Here is a 15208-nt window from a genome sequence, read left to right as displayed (position 1 = left end):
CCGCTGATTTGTCTTCTGATTGTAAAATGGCCAAGAAGCTAACAACTCAGAATACAGGGAAGGAACCAATATATTAATTTTTTTTATTTTCTGCATATACTATTACATGACAACCCCTCAATCAAATATGTCCATTCACAACATCTCACATTTTCCACGCCCTCCCCCCCAAACCTCCAACCCTCTCTACCTTTTTCCCCTTAGTCACCCTCCCCTTCAAATACTCCCTTTCGGCACTGGTGCCCAAATCTTCTGCACCTTTGCTATTGCAGCAAGCAGCTCCATTTCCATCAATTTGTTCACCTCCAGCCACCATTCATTCAATGTAAGGGCTGTGGGTCTTTTCCATTCAGCCAAAATTATCCGCCTGGCACCCAATAACAGCTTTTGAGCTAATGAACCCAAATATGTGTCTCTCATCCCATCTGGCAACAAGGAAAATAGTTGAAGCATACTCTCCAATGGGCGATCCTCCTGAGTAAAGTGCCATAGTGCCTAAAGAACTCCCCCTCCCCCCTTACAAAAAGCCTTGGCAGTTAGGACAGGTTAATTTACACCCAAAAATAATACTCTTCTTACAAGGCTCTCAGATATAACGTGGGGGGGGGGGGGAGGGGGAGGGGACAGTTTTAGATTGGTTCACCTCATTCATTACAGACCATACTTTCACAGTTTCCCTCACTTCTTCAACCTCTGATTACCCTTCCACTTTCTTCAGGAGCTCCTCAGGGTTCTGGTCTAGTCCCTTTACTTTGCAACATGTTTCTTAATCCTTTTGCAACCCTTATCCAAGACCATTCCCATTTCTGCATATTTTTATGCTGATGACATTCTTTTAGTCAATAAATTAATTAATGTGGTCAAACAAAATTTAGAGACTATAGATTGTCATTTGATGCTTAGATACGGTCATAAGATCCTATACTGTTGGTATTATACACCCAGTAGATTGGTAAAAATGTATAAAACAGGTTGTGATCTGTGTTGGCGGCAGTGCGGGATAAAGGGAGACATGTTCCACATTTGGTGGCACTGTAGCCTCGTGCAACGTTTCTGGACAGAGGTGGGGAAGCTGTTGAAAGAGGTCACAGACGTTGTGCATCCCTTGAGAATGGACTGCTGCTTGCTGCATTTTAAACCGAAGGGAATTCAACGATCCACTCATCATTTTGCCACCCAGCTAGTTGTGGCAAGTAAACTGGTTATTGCGGCAGCCTGGAAACAAATAAGTTTGCCAGGGATCCAATCGGTTCTGGACAAATTGGACAATATCCAGCTGCTATCAAAGCTTACGGCTATAAGAAAAGGACAGATTGCTCAATACTACAAAATATGGGAACTATATGATAAGTGGAAAGTAGCTAACAAAGTAAAGGCTCCATAGTACTCCTAGACTTACTAAGGGGAGGGGGGAGATAGGGGAAGGGAGGGGTAGGGGGAGGAGTTAGGGAGTAGACTAAGGTTGAAATAAGTAGCTGATGTTACTGTGCTGTGTATTTCTATACTGGTTCTGTGTTATCATATTGTACTGTAAGGCGCAGGATAATATGCGAAGTGGATACTGTATTTAAATGAAAAACATCTAAATAAACAATTTTTTAAAAATCTGCTTTTTTAGCCCTCTGTTAGAGCTCACATAGATGACATCTCCTTACAATTCACCCTTGTCATCGTAACATTGTTTACGCAGGAATTACTACTTCTTCACTGAAGCATCTTCAAACAAACCAGAAGACTGCGATTCACCTTCTGTCCCATGCTCGGAGTTTTGACCGTGTCACGTCTCTTTTGTTCCATCATCACTGGCTCATAAAGTCCTACACACAAATACCTTGTCTTATCTCTGTTCCCAGATCATGTCATACACTCCTTCCCCATGTCTCTACTCCCTCCTGGAACATCACTTTGTCATTCCCTCTGTCTACCGGTCTAAACTTGAATCAACAAGGCAAAGTGCTCGTTACTGCATTGCACCATCACTATGGAATGATATCCCTTTGTCGTTCCAGGTAGAACGCTCATATTTTTGATTCAAAAGATTCTTCTAATATGCCCCCATGTAACAAGATGTATTATTTACCTTTAAAAGATTCTGTAAAGAGGGTACAAGGAGAAAAGCAGGAGCCTCAGAATTTAACTGCATTCTTAGAAGAATCGGATGTTGAAATAATTAATCGTGGAACTCTAATTGTTCAATTTGTTTTTGAACAAGATTTAAATCAGGTTTTGAAGCTTTATTTTAAAAATTCATCAAAATTGTTTCATGGACAAAAAGTTTGGGTTTATCCTGACGTTGCGAAAGCAACACAAGAGAGAAGGAAACAATTTTTGGATTTAAGAAATGAGACTAGAGCCTTAGGGGCGACATATATGTTAGCATATCCATGCAAGTGTAGGATCAATTTTCAGGGAACTAAATATGTGTTTTATGACCCATCACAGCTACGGACATTCTTGGACTTGAAGAACCTAAGTAAATGTAATATAGAAACAACTTTACCAACTAAAGAATAATAGCAATGGTTCCAGGTTAAGCTGATTTATTTTAATTATTGAGGTTAATTTCTCCATTTAAATTCCTGGTGCCCCCTTTAAACCACATAATTGAGGTCTAAGGAAGATATAAAGTGTTTCTTTGAATGGATAGTGATGTATATTACTGCTATGTAACTTTAGCATGGTTGGATCTGTTTTTCCTTTGCAAGTGGATGTTAACTTGTAAAAAAATTTAATAAACAAATTAAAAAAAAAATTTTTTTTTGATTCAAAAGTGCATTAAAGAACCATCTTTTCACCCAAGCCTTCCCTGGAATGGCGAGATGATTGTGGCCGGTTGGTGTTCTTGGTGGACTCTTTCTTTCTTCGTTCTCCCCTATATCTTATACTTGTTCTGTTCTTCTCTATTTTCCGCTGTCCTTTTTGTAGTTTCTTTCTGTTTCAATTTTAAGTTTTGATTTGCAAACCACTTTGATTGTTTCAGAAAAGTGATATACCAAGCACATAATAAACAAACACCTCTAGAGTTAGTAGATTATTAGGCTTGGAACCATGTTTTAAAGTTTAATAGATTAAAAACTAAAGTTTCATCCAATATTGTGTTGGGAAGTCTAGTGTAACTGAGAAGCCTGCTAAAGTTTTGGGTATGATACCTGACCAACAATTTGGTCAGGAAGATTTTCTTTAGACCGAGGCAGCTACAAGCTATACAATCTTAATTTTTCACGAAACTCATTTCAGAATGATAGTTCAGGCTATTCTTTCACAGTTTGGTTACTGTAATTTGCTCTATCTAGGCATTTCTTCTAAATTGCTTTGTAGGCTTCAGTTTTTACAGAATATGGGCTGCCAAATTGATTTTTAGCTTGTAGAAATATGACAGATTTACGCCATTACTGATCCAACTACATTCACTGCCCATGCAAGCATGAATTAGAATTTAAAATGGCTTGCCCTGTATATAAAATCTTACAAGGTCTCTGTTCTGAATGTGAACAGGGTTTAATTTCATACCTTACGATAAGGCATTCATCAAAATTTTTGACTTCTTTAACATTGAATTATCCTTCCATTAAGCTTGTCCTTTTTAAAAGGTCGTGGGAGAGCTGTTTTATAGTCCAAGCAAGTAAGATCTGGAATGGTCTTTCCATTCTGATTAGAACTCTATCACCTTATTTGCTTTAAAAAAAAATATCCAGGGGCCATTTTACTAAGGCGCGCAGGCACTTACGTGCATCCAACGCGAGTCAATTTGGAACTACCACCCGGCTACCACGTGCCCCGGGCGGTAATTCCATTTTTTTACGTGCGTCCGATAAGCACAGCAGAAAATATTTTTTAGTATTTTCTACCGCGTGGCGCTAACTGGGCAGTAATTGGCCGTGTGCGCGCAGACGATTACCGCCCGGTTAACATGTAAGACCTTACCGCTAAGTCAATGGGTGGCGGTAAGGTCTCAGGCCCAAAATGGATGCACACCAATTGTTATTTTGCCACACATCCATTTTTGGCCAAAAAAAAAAGGCCTTTTTTTGCAGGTTGCTGAAAAATGGACCTGTGTGCATCCAATACACGTGCCTACAACAGCACAGGCCATTTTTGTGGCGCACCTTAGTAAAAGGAACCCCTAATGAGCTATTTATTTCAAAAATACTTGTTGAAATGAGTGTTAGCTGATAGTTTTCTATATCGTTTGTAGCTCACATCTGACTAAGTTGATTTATGTTATAGTTCAATGTTTTTATTGATGATAAACAAAGGAATACATCCAGTCTCTTGCATAAACAAAAATGCCACCATCAAGGCATTCAACAAGGGTATATAATAGTAAAGTACAGTGGTGGAAATAAGTATTTGATCCCTTGCTGATTTTGTACGTTTGCCCACTGACAAAGACATGAGCAGCCCATAATTGAAGGGTAGGTTATTGGTAACAGTGAGAGATAGCACATCACAAATTAAATCCGGAAAATCACATTGTGGAAAGTATATGAATTTATTTGCATTCTGCAGAGGGAAATAAGTATTTGATCCCCCACCAACCAGTAAGAGATCTGGCCCCTACAGACCAGGTAGATGCTCCAAATCAACTCGTTACCTGCATGACAGACAGCTGTCGGCAATGGTCACCTGTATGAAAGACACCTGTCCACAGACTCAGTGAATCAGTCAGACTCTAACCTCTACAAAATTGCCAAGAGCAAGGAGCTGTCTAAGGATGTCAGGGACAAGATCATACACCTGCACAAGGCTGGAATGGGCTACAAAACCATCAGTAAGACGCTGGGCGAGAAGGAGACAACTGTTGGTGCCATAGTAAGAAAATGGAAGAAGTACAAAATGACTGTCAATCGACAAAGATCTGGGGCTCCACGCAAAATCTCACCTCGTGGGGTATCCTTGATCATGAGGAAGGTTAGAAATCAGCCTACAACTACAAGGGGGGAACTTGTCAATGATCTCAAGGCAGCTGGGACCACTGTCACCACGAAAACCATTGGTAACACATTACGACATAACGGATTGCAATCCTGCAGTGCCCGCAAGGTCCCCCTGCTCCGGAAGGCACATGTGACGGCCCGTCTGAAGTTTGCCAGTGAACACCTGGATGATGCCGAGAGTGATTGGGAGAAGGTGCTGTGGTCAGATGAGACAAAAATTGAGCTCTTTGGCATGAACTCAACTCGCCGTGTTTGGAGGAAGAGAAATGCTGCCTATGACCCAAAGAACACCGTCCCCACTGTCAAGCATGGAGGTGGAAATGTTATGTTTTGGGGGTGTTTCTCTGCTAAGGGCACAGGACTACTTCACCGCATCAATGGGAGAATGGATGGGGCCATGTACCGTACAATTCTGAGTGACAACCTCCTTCCCTCCGCCAGGGCCTTAAAAATGGGTCGTGGCTGGGTCTTCCAGCACGACAATGACCCAAAACATACAGCCAAGGCAACAAAGGAGTGGCTCAGGAAGAAGCACATTAGGGTCATGGAGTGGCCTAGCCAGTCACCAGACCTTAATCCCATTGAAAACTTATGGAGGGAGCTGAAGCTGCGAGTTGCCAAGCGACAGCCCAGAACTCTTAATGATTTAGAGATGATCTGCAAAGAGGAGTGGACCAAAATTCCTCCTGACATGTGTGCAAACCTCATCATCAACTACAGAAGACGTCTGACCGCTGTGCTTGCCAACAAGGGTTTTGCCACCAAGTATTAGGTCTTGTTTGCCAGAGGGATTAAATACTTATTTCCCTCTGCAGAATGCAAATAAATTCATATACTTTCCACAATGTGATTTTCCGGATTTAATTTGTGATGTGCTATCTCTCACTGTTACCAATAACCTACCCTTCAATTATGGGCTGCTCATGTCTTTGTCAGTGGGCAAACTTACAAAATCAGCAAGGGATCAAATACTTATTTCCACCACTGTACATCATGAACCTTTTGTTAACATTTTCTCCCTCCACCCGTAACCCTCCCTACTCCCCCTTCCCTAGGTATAAACATTGAATTATTAATTAGAGAACAGTAACATTGTCGATTATACTATATGCAAATCTTAAACGATTAAATTGTGAGACCCCTTATAGCTAGCCCCCCGATAAGGAGATTCCACCCCCCTCCCCCAACCCTCATAGCACATTAACATAACAGGGACAATAAAGGTTCCCTAGAATTGTGGGTATGGGTCAACAATTTAAAATATAACTCCTCCCTTTATGTGGTAGGGTGTTCCAAAGTGGTTCACATCTCGTCCAAAACCTTATCCCCGGGACACTGTCCCATTGCTTAACTCCACATCTATCCACCCTCATTTGATGTATCATCTGGGTTCTCCAGACTTGCAAAGAGGGGCCCAAAGGGGATTGATTTATTTTATATTAAGCTGCCTTGAACCCATGAGGACTAGGCAGATTATAAAACCTTAGAATAGAATAGAACTCCAGTATGCCTCTGTCAAAGCAGCAAAAGGTCTCATAAAGCACACCCATGCCCCATCAATCACTGCAGCTAGGATGAACCAATTTTTATTTTATTTTAGTTTGGAACAGCACTGGAGAGAAAGACACCCAAGATTCCCGACAACTGCAGTCTCCCGAGGGAGGGTCTCAGGATGGTGGAGCCTGACTAAAGGAAAGGAAATTAACAGGTATGATGAAATGTCACTTTCCTTAGCATCTGGGTTGTACCATCACAAACAAGCAGGATGATGACCCCAAGTAGACTCACTGGGTGAGGGAAGATAAGGCCCCCTGAATAATGGGTCTGCCAAAGCCTGAACGGGCTCTAGAGAGCTCGTCCAGTCTGTAATGCTTCATAAAAGAATGGAACAACTACCACTTTGCTGCCCAACAGATGTCCTCCACTGGCTTCCAAACAAATTTCGGCCCTGGTTCAGAATTCTTTGTCTCACTCATAAAACTTTTCATTGCGGTTCCCCAGCCTATCTTTCTTTCTTATTATTCCTTATACCTTGTAGCTTGCATGTGCTCTCCGATCGATTGATTCTCATTGTCTGGTTTTGCCTTCACCAAAAGAGGCACACTATGAATCTATTCGTCACACTGCATTCTACTTTTTGGCACCAAAACTTTGGAATGAACTCTCCCTTCTGTTATGCACTCCAAATTTTCTTTTTCACGCTTTAAAGTTCTTTTGAAAACTCACTCTTTTACTCTCGTGTTTGATTTTTCACCCCCCAGCATCTTCGTGCTGGGTGCTGGCCATCAGCTCTACCTGCACAGTTGGGCTTTCTAGTTCACATGTCTGTTTGTTTGCTCTTTTGTGAATGATTCTGTCCTATCCAATTATGAAGTACCTTTCTGTTTTAACAGGAAGGCAGGTTGGGGCAATCTGGAGGTACAAACAAGGGTATAGGGTGAGTAATGCTCAATAACTATGCAGCATATGGAGAAATCTCCAGGGTGGCTGGCAGAGCTCTAACAATCATAAGAAATATAAGAACATAAGCATCGCCATAGTGAATCAGACCAAAGGTCCATCAAGCTCAGTATCCTGTTTCCATCAGTGGCCAATCCAGGTCACAAGTACCTAGCAAGATCCCAAAAGAATCAAACATATAAATGGTGAGTGACCGTACTCACTCGCAAATGCGCAGTAGAGACTTCCCTCTCTGTCCCGCCCCCACGTCAATACGTGATGATGGGGGCGGGACAGAGAGGGAAACTGCGCGAAGGGGAGGGAGGGAACTGCCGCCGTTGCTATCTCTCCCCCCACCTGGAGTCATCGCCGCCGCCACCGCCCCCCCCCCCACCCCGAGCACTCTCTTCGGTATTGAACTTACATCGCCGCACACACAGCAGGCAGATCAGCTGAGCTGAGCTCCCGTCAGCCTCCCTTCCCTGCCTTTGTCCCACCCTCACCGACGTTACGTCACATGAGGGCGGGACACAGGCAGAGAAGGAAGGCCGACGGGAGCTCTGCTGATCTGCCTGCTGCGTGTCGGCGATGTAAGTTCAATACCAAAGAGAGTGCTCGGGCCGGGTGGAATGGGGGCGGCGGCGGCAACTCCGGGGGGGGGGGGCCAGTAGCGGCAACCTCGGGGGGGTGGGGGAAGGGCAGCGGCGACCTCAGGGGGGGCCTGCAGCGGCAAGGGGAGGGGGCCTTGGAAAAACCCCATACTAGCCCGTTTTAACGGGCTCAACAGCTAGTAAAACAGATTTTATGCTGCTCATTCCAGGAATAAGATATGGATTTCCCAAATCCATCTTAATAATGGCTTATGGCCTTTTCTTTTAGGAACTTGTCCAAACCTTTTTTTGTTAAATCCTACTAAGCTAAACGCTCTTACCACATTTTCGAGCAGGAATTCCAGAGTTTAATTATACTATGAGCGAAGAAATATTTTCTCCGATTTGTTTTACGTTTACTACTTAGTAGTTTCATTGCATGCTCCCCTGGTCTTTATATTTTTGGAAAAATAAACAAGCAATTTACATCTACCCATTCCACTTCCCTCACTGCTTCGTAGACCTCTATCATATCTCCCCTCAGCCGTCTCTTCTCCAAGCTGAAGAGCCCTAGCCGCTTTAGCCTTTCCATCTCCTTTATCATTTTAGTTGCCCTTCTCTGTACCTTTCTAATTCTGCTATATCTTTTTTTTGAGATGTGGTGTCCAAAATTGCACACTATATTCAAGGTGCAGTCACACAGTGGAGCAATATAAAGGCATTATAATATTCTCAGTTTTGTTTTCCTTTCATAATTCTTAACATTCTATTTGCTTTCTTAGTCATTGCTGCAAACTGAACAGAGGGTTTCAACATATCAACGATAACACCTAAATTATTTTCCTGACTATGGGAGGCCTCCTTTTCCCATAAACGTACACAGAGATACCTGCTTATTTGGGACTCTTATTTTCATGTGCTGTCCTTAGTGAGCAGACGTCTGTTGCTTAATAAACTGCACTCCTAAAAGTTTAGCGGAGATACTATGGTGAGTAAGGGGGTTGGGGTGTCCTACAGGGGGGGATCAGTTTTGGGTTTTCTTCTGCCTTGGAGGGTTTGGGAGACTAGCAGAAACCAGGTCTCCCAGCCCTAGTTATCTTGGGGGTGGGCTAGGCTGTAAGGGATTTGAGGATGGCTGTTAGAGAGGTTTGGTGGCGAGGGCTGGTTTAAGATTGAAAGTTTGTTACAAATTTGATGTTGACTACTCATTGTTCATTTCTGTATTCTTTGTTACCTGTTCTTCTGACTATTCAGAGTATTGGCTTGAATCATCAATAAAAAATGCTGAAACATAAATCCTTTTTCTGGGAAGTGATTCTTAATGTGAAACATTACATCATGTAGCTTTTGTTTGGGTTCCTCTTCCCTACATTCATCACTTTGCAATTGCTCACATTAAATGTCATCTGCCATTTGAATGCCCAGTCTCGTAAGGTTCTTTTGCAATTTTCCACAATCCTCTTGTGACTTAACAACTTTGAATAACTTTGTGTAATCAGCAAATGGAATCACCTCACTCATTATACCCTTTTCAGATCATTTATCAAACATATAAATGGCAAGAGGCGTACTCACTCGTAAATGTGCAGTAGAGACCCTCTCTGTCCCGCCCCCGCATCAATACGTGATGACGGGGGCGTGACAGAGAGGGAACCTGCGCACCTGCGAGTGAGGGAACCGCCGTCGCCACTGCTCCCCCCCCAGGGTTGCCGCTACCGCTCCCCCCACCCACCCGGAGTCGCCGCCGCCACCCACCCTCCACCCAGCCCAGGTACCTGGCTTCACTATTCAAACCGCCGGAACACAGCACACAGCTCATCTGAGCTGCCGTTGGCCTTCCGTACCTGCCTGTGTCCCGCCCTCACCGACGTTACGTCACACGAGGGCGGAACACACGCAGAGAAGAAGGCCAACGGCAGCTCAGAGCTGTGTGCTGCGTTCCGGTGGTTTGAATAGTGAAGCCAGGTACCCGGCCCGGGTGAAGGGGTGGCGGAGGGGTGGCGGAGGGGACTCGGGGGGGGGGGGGGGGCGGCGGTGGCGACTCCGGGGGGAGAGGGGCGGCGGCGACCTATCCGGAGGGGGCCTTTCAAACCCCCCCTTCCTTTACTAGCCCGTTTTTACGGGCTCAACGGCTAGTAAATACATTAAAGAGCAGCGGTCCCAGCACAGACCCCTGGGAAACCTAATTATTTACCCTCCTTCTTCGAGAATATTGACCATTTAACCCTATTCTGTGTTTTCCATCTTTTATCCAGTTCTTAATCTGCGATAGAACTCTGCGTCCTATCTCATGACATTCTAATTTCCTCAGAGGTCATTCACAAGGTACTTTGTCAAATGCCTTCTGAAAATCCAAATACACAATATCAACTGGCTCACCTTTATCCACGTTTACCCACCCTTCAAAGAAATGTAGCAGATTGGTGAGCCATGATTTCCCTTGGTCAAATCCATGTTGGCTTTGTCCATTAATCTATGCCCATGTATGTGCTCAGTAACTTTATTCTTTATAATAGTCTCTACTATTTTGCCCGGAACTGGCATCATGCTCACCTATCTATAATTTCCCAGGTCAACTCTGAAACCCTTTTAAAAAATTGGTGTTATATTGGCTACCTGCCAATCTTCTGCTACCATGCTTAATTTGAAGGATAAATTACATATTACTAAAAACTAAAAAATGAACTTTTTAGAGCTATTATTTCAGTACTTTGGGATATATACCATCAGATCTAGATGACTGTCAAATTAACCCATTGCATCTTCCAGGTTAACAGAGATTTGTTACAGTTCCTCCTACTTATCACCATTAAATATAATTTCTGACACAAGTACCTCCCCCACATCTTCCTCTGTGAAGACCCATAAGAACATAAGAGTAGACAAACTGGGTCCGACCAATGGCCCATCTAGCCCAGTATCCTGTTTTCCAAACAGTGGCTAAGCCAGGTCACAAGTACCTGGCAATTGTGGCAACACTCCAGGGCAAGCATTTGCTTCCCATATCTGTTTCAATAGCAGACTATGGCCTTTTCCTCCAGGAATTTGTCCAAACCTTTTTAAAACCCAAATACACTGCTGTTACCACATCTTCCAGCAAAGAGTTCCAGAGCTTAACTATTAGCTGAGTGAAAAAATATTTCCTCCTATTTATTTCAAAAGTATTTCCATGTAACTTCCTCGAGTATCCCCTAGTCTTTGTACTTTTGGAATGAGTAAAAAATTGATTTACTTCTACTTGTTCTACACCACTAAGGATTTTGTAGACCTCAATCATATCTCCCCTAATCCATCTCTTTTTGAAGTAGAAGAGCCCTAACCTCTTTAGCCTTTCCTCATACGAGAGGAGTTCCATCCCCTTTATCATTTTGGTTGCTCTTCTTTTAACCTTTTCTAACTCCACTATATCTTTTTTGAGATATGGCGACAAGAACTGAATGCAATACTCAAGGTGCTGTCATACCATGGAGCGATACAAAAGCATGATAGTATTTTCAGTCTTATTCACCATCCCTTTCCTAATAATTCCTAGCATCCTGTTTGCTTTTTATGGCCACCGCCGCACATTGAGCAGAAGATTTCAGTGTATTATCTACAACGACACCCAGATCTTTTTCTTGAGCGCTGACCCCCAAGGTGGACCCTAGTATCAGGTAACTGTGATTCTGATTATTCTTTCCAATGTGCATCACCTTGCATTTGTCCACATTAAATTTCATCTGCCATTTGGGCGACCAGTCTTCCAATTTCCTAAGGTCTTCCTGCAATATTTCACAGTCCGCACATGTTTTAACAACCTTGAATAATTTTGTATCATCTGCAAATTTGATCACCTCACTCGTCGTTCCGATTTCCATATCATTTATAAATATGTTAAACAGCACCAGTCCCAGTACAGATCCCTGCAGCACTCCACTGTTCACCCTCCTCTATTGAGAGAAATGATCATTTAACACTACCCTCTGTTTTCTGTCCAGTAACCAATTCCTAATCCACACCAGAACCTTGCCTCCTATTCCATGACCCTTTAATTTTCTCAGGAGTCTCTCATGAGGAAATTTATCAAAAGCTTTCTGAAAATCTAGATACACTACATCAACCGGCTCACCTTTATCCATGTGTTTATTCACATGTTCAAAGAAACGAAGCAAATTGGTGAGGCAAGACTTACCTTAGCTGAACCCATGCTGACTCTGTCCCATTAAACCATGTTATTCCACGTGTTCTGTAATTTTATTCTTTATAATAGTTTCCACTATTTTGCCCGGCACTGTCAGGCTTACTGGTCTATAATTTCCCGGATCATCCCTAGAACCCTTTTTAAAAATCGGCGTCACATTGGCCACCCTCTAATCTTCAGGTACTATGAATGATTTTAACGACAGGTTACATATTAGTAACATCAGATTAGCAATTTCATACTTGAGTTCTTTGAGTACCCTTGGCTATATGCCATCTGGTCCAGGTGATTTACTACTCTTTAATTTGTCAATTGGCTCAGTACATCTTTCAGGTTCACTGAGATTTCTTTCGGTTCCTCCACATCATCACCCTTGAAAACTATTTCTGGTACAGGCAGATCTCTTACATCTTTTCCGTAAAAACAGATGCAAAGAATTCATTCAGTTTTTCCGCTTTGGCCTCGTCCTCCCTGAGTGCCTCTTTTGCTCCTTCTTGATCTAAAGGTCCCACGGATTCCCTTGCAGGCTCTCTTTTAGTCTTTCCACTATGACCCTGTCTTCTTTGAGTGTCCCCTTCACCCCTTGGTCATCTAGTGGTCCAACTGATTCTTTTACCTGCTTCTTATGTCTAATATACCTAAAAATGTTGTTATTACATGTTTTTACCTCCAAGGTAATCTTTTCAAAGTCTCTCTCATCCACACCTAATGTAAATTTTTGACCTTTGCAGCTGCTCCTCTAAGGGTTTTTTTTTTTGTGTTTGTTTTTTTTTTTAACCATGTTCCTAATTTTATCATAGTCTCTTTTCTTGAACGATAAATATTATTATGTTGGATTTTTTGTTTTACCTTGAAATTTTATTGAAGATGTGAAAAACAATTAACACACCACACCGGAATGTAAATGGTATACATCGCATCAAAATTTTACAATATAACCCCCTTAAATCCACCCTGCCCCTCAAACCCTCCCCTTAACATGGCCAATCAGATCTTCCAGGAAACCAGCTGAGTTCTACCCCATCACAGGCTGTATGATAACTTCTAAACACCCCTCATCCCTTCCAATATTACTTAGTTGTTGTCCATTAGTCGATCCAGGTGCACCCATTCTTCCACAGTAGCATCATACCGCCCCTGTCTGCAATTGGTCAGTTTCTCCAAGTCTGTATTGGATTTCTTATGTGTATTTATCCCAGTTATTAAATTAAATCTGATCATGTTATGATCACTATTGTCAAGTGCCCCAGCACCATTACCTCTTGCACAAGAGCATACGGTCCACTAAGGACTAGATCTAGAATTGTTCCCCCTCTTGTTGGTTCCTAAACCAGTTGCTCCATAAAGCAATCCTTGATTTAATCTAGGTACTTTATCTCCCTAGCAAGCCCTGATGTTACATTTATCCAATTAATATTGGGATAATGGAAATCACCAACACATAATATTTACTGTGTTTTGCCCACTGTGAAGGATCCCTCCGCTCCTTTAAGGGAAACTCTGGCCTCTGGCCCAAGTTTTATATATGATAATCCACCGGGATACAACACCCTGTAATCCCCAGATGTGCTGTCACGATTGTGCCCATGTTTCAGGCTCTCATGCATCTCACCACCTGGTGTTTAGACCTGGTGGCTGCAATGGACTGTCTGTTTGCTGTTTCCCATGTTCCAGAAGTCATGCCGGTCCAGTCCGGATTTTCCAGCTTTCCAGATTGGCTTGGGATTTTTTAGAACTAAGCAGCACCCTTACCTGGTAAACTCCCTTGTATGTTGCCATTATTAACCACCTGGAAACTTTCTATTTTGCCTTGGCAACAGAGGTCTTCAGTTGTGTTCTTGTCCGTGTTGGTCTGTTGCGGTTCCTGCCTTGAAAGCTTGCTTTGCCTGCCCAAGACTCTGCTTGTTTCCTGGTGTATTCTACTGTCTGCTACCTGCCCAAGACTCTGCTTGTTTCCTGGTTTATTCTATTGTCTGCTGCCTGCCCAAGACTCTGCTTGTTTCCTGGTTTATTCTACTGTCTGCTGCCTGCCCAAGACTCTGCTTGTTTCCTAGTTTATTCTACTGATTGCCGCCTGCCTTTGACCATGCTGGTTTCCTGGTTTATTCTTCTGATTGCTGCCTGCCGGTAGGCCTCTGCTTGATTCATGGACTATTCTCCTGCTTCTGCTTAGTGCTTCTGTTCCAGTCCAGCTGCTCCAGTCTGGCCTTTGCCCATCTGTCTGTGGTCAGCCTTGCCTCCTGGTTGGGTGATTTGCCTGCCGCTGCCGCTCCTCGGCAGGCCCAAGGGCTCACTTTTCCTCACTTGCGTGACATGTGCCCTCTGACCTGGGGTACGTCAGCAGCACTATTTCAGCATAGCTCCCAAAATATACAGTCAGGAGAATAACTCCAGCAGTCTCACAAATGTAGTTCCAAGAATAAACACTTAAAAAAACAAAACAAAACCCAGTAGTTTTTAATAATGCAGTTCCAAAAGCAAAACAGTTCAGGAATCTCAACAGCTTCAAAAATGCAGTTCATAAACACCCAGCTCAGAAATCCCCCATCAGCTTCAATACTGCAGTTCAACACAAACAGGGCATGAATCTCAGCAGTCACAATGATGCAATTCAACATAAGCAATTCCAAAACAAAACCGTTCAAGAAACAACAAGCACTTCCAAACAGGCAGTTCAAAAACAAGCAGTTTGGACTACTGCAATCTGCTTCTTGCTGGCCTCCCACTTAGTCACCTCCCCCCCTCTCCAGTCAGTTCAAAACTCTGCTGCCCGTCTCGTCTTCCGCCATGGTCGCTTTACTCATACTACCCCTCTCCTCAAGTCGCTTCACTGGCTCCCTATCTGTTTTCACATCCTGTTCAAACTTCTTCTACTAACCTATAAATGTACTCACTCTGCTGCTCCCCAGTATCTCTCCACACTCGTCCTCCCCTACACCCCTTCCCGTGCACTCCGTTCCATGGATAAATCCTTCTTATCTGTTCCCTTCTCCACTACTGCCAACTCCAGACTTCGCTCCTTCTGTCTCGCTGCACCCTACGCCTGGAATAGACTTCCTGAG

General features: G+C 43.2%; 1 long non-coding RNA gene across 1 annotated transcript; it reads left to right on the top strand.

Moving 5' to 3' along the window:
* Window positions 1–1708: 1708 nt before the first annotated feature.
* Window positions 1709–10338, top strand: LOC115476959. Its single transcript, XR_003943248.1, has 3 exons — window positions 1709–2009; window positions 6538–6645; window positions 10222–10338. It is a non-coding gene; the product is annotated as an uncharacterized LOC115476959 (long non-coding RNA).
* The last annotated feature ends 4870 nt before the right edge of the window (window positions 10339–15208 follow it).

This window comes from Microcaecilia unicolor, chromosome 8 (assembly GCF_901765095.1).
Source record: "Microcaecilia unicolor chromosome 8, aMicUni1.1, whole genome shotgun sequence".
In the NCBI taxonomy this organism is placed as follows: Eukaryota; Metazoa; Chordata; class Amphibia; order Gymnophiona; family Siphonopidae; genus Microcaecilia; species Microcaecilia unicolor.
The sequence above is the reverse complement of the archived record's forward strand: the minus strand, read 5'-3'. Positions and strand labels throughout refer to the sequence as shown.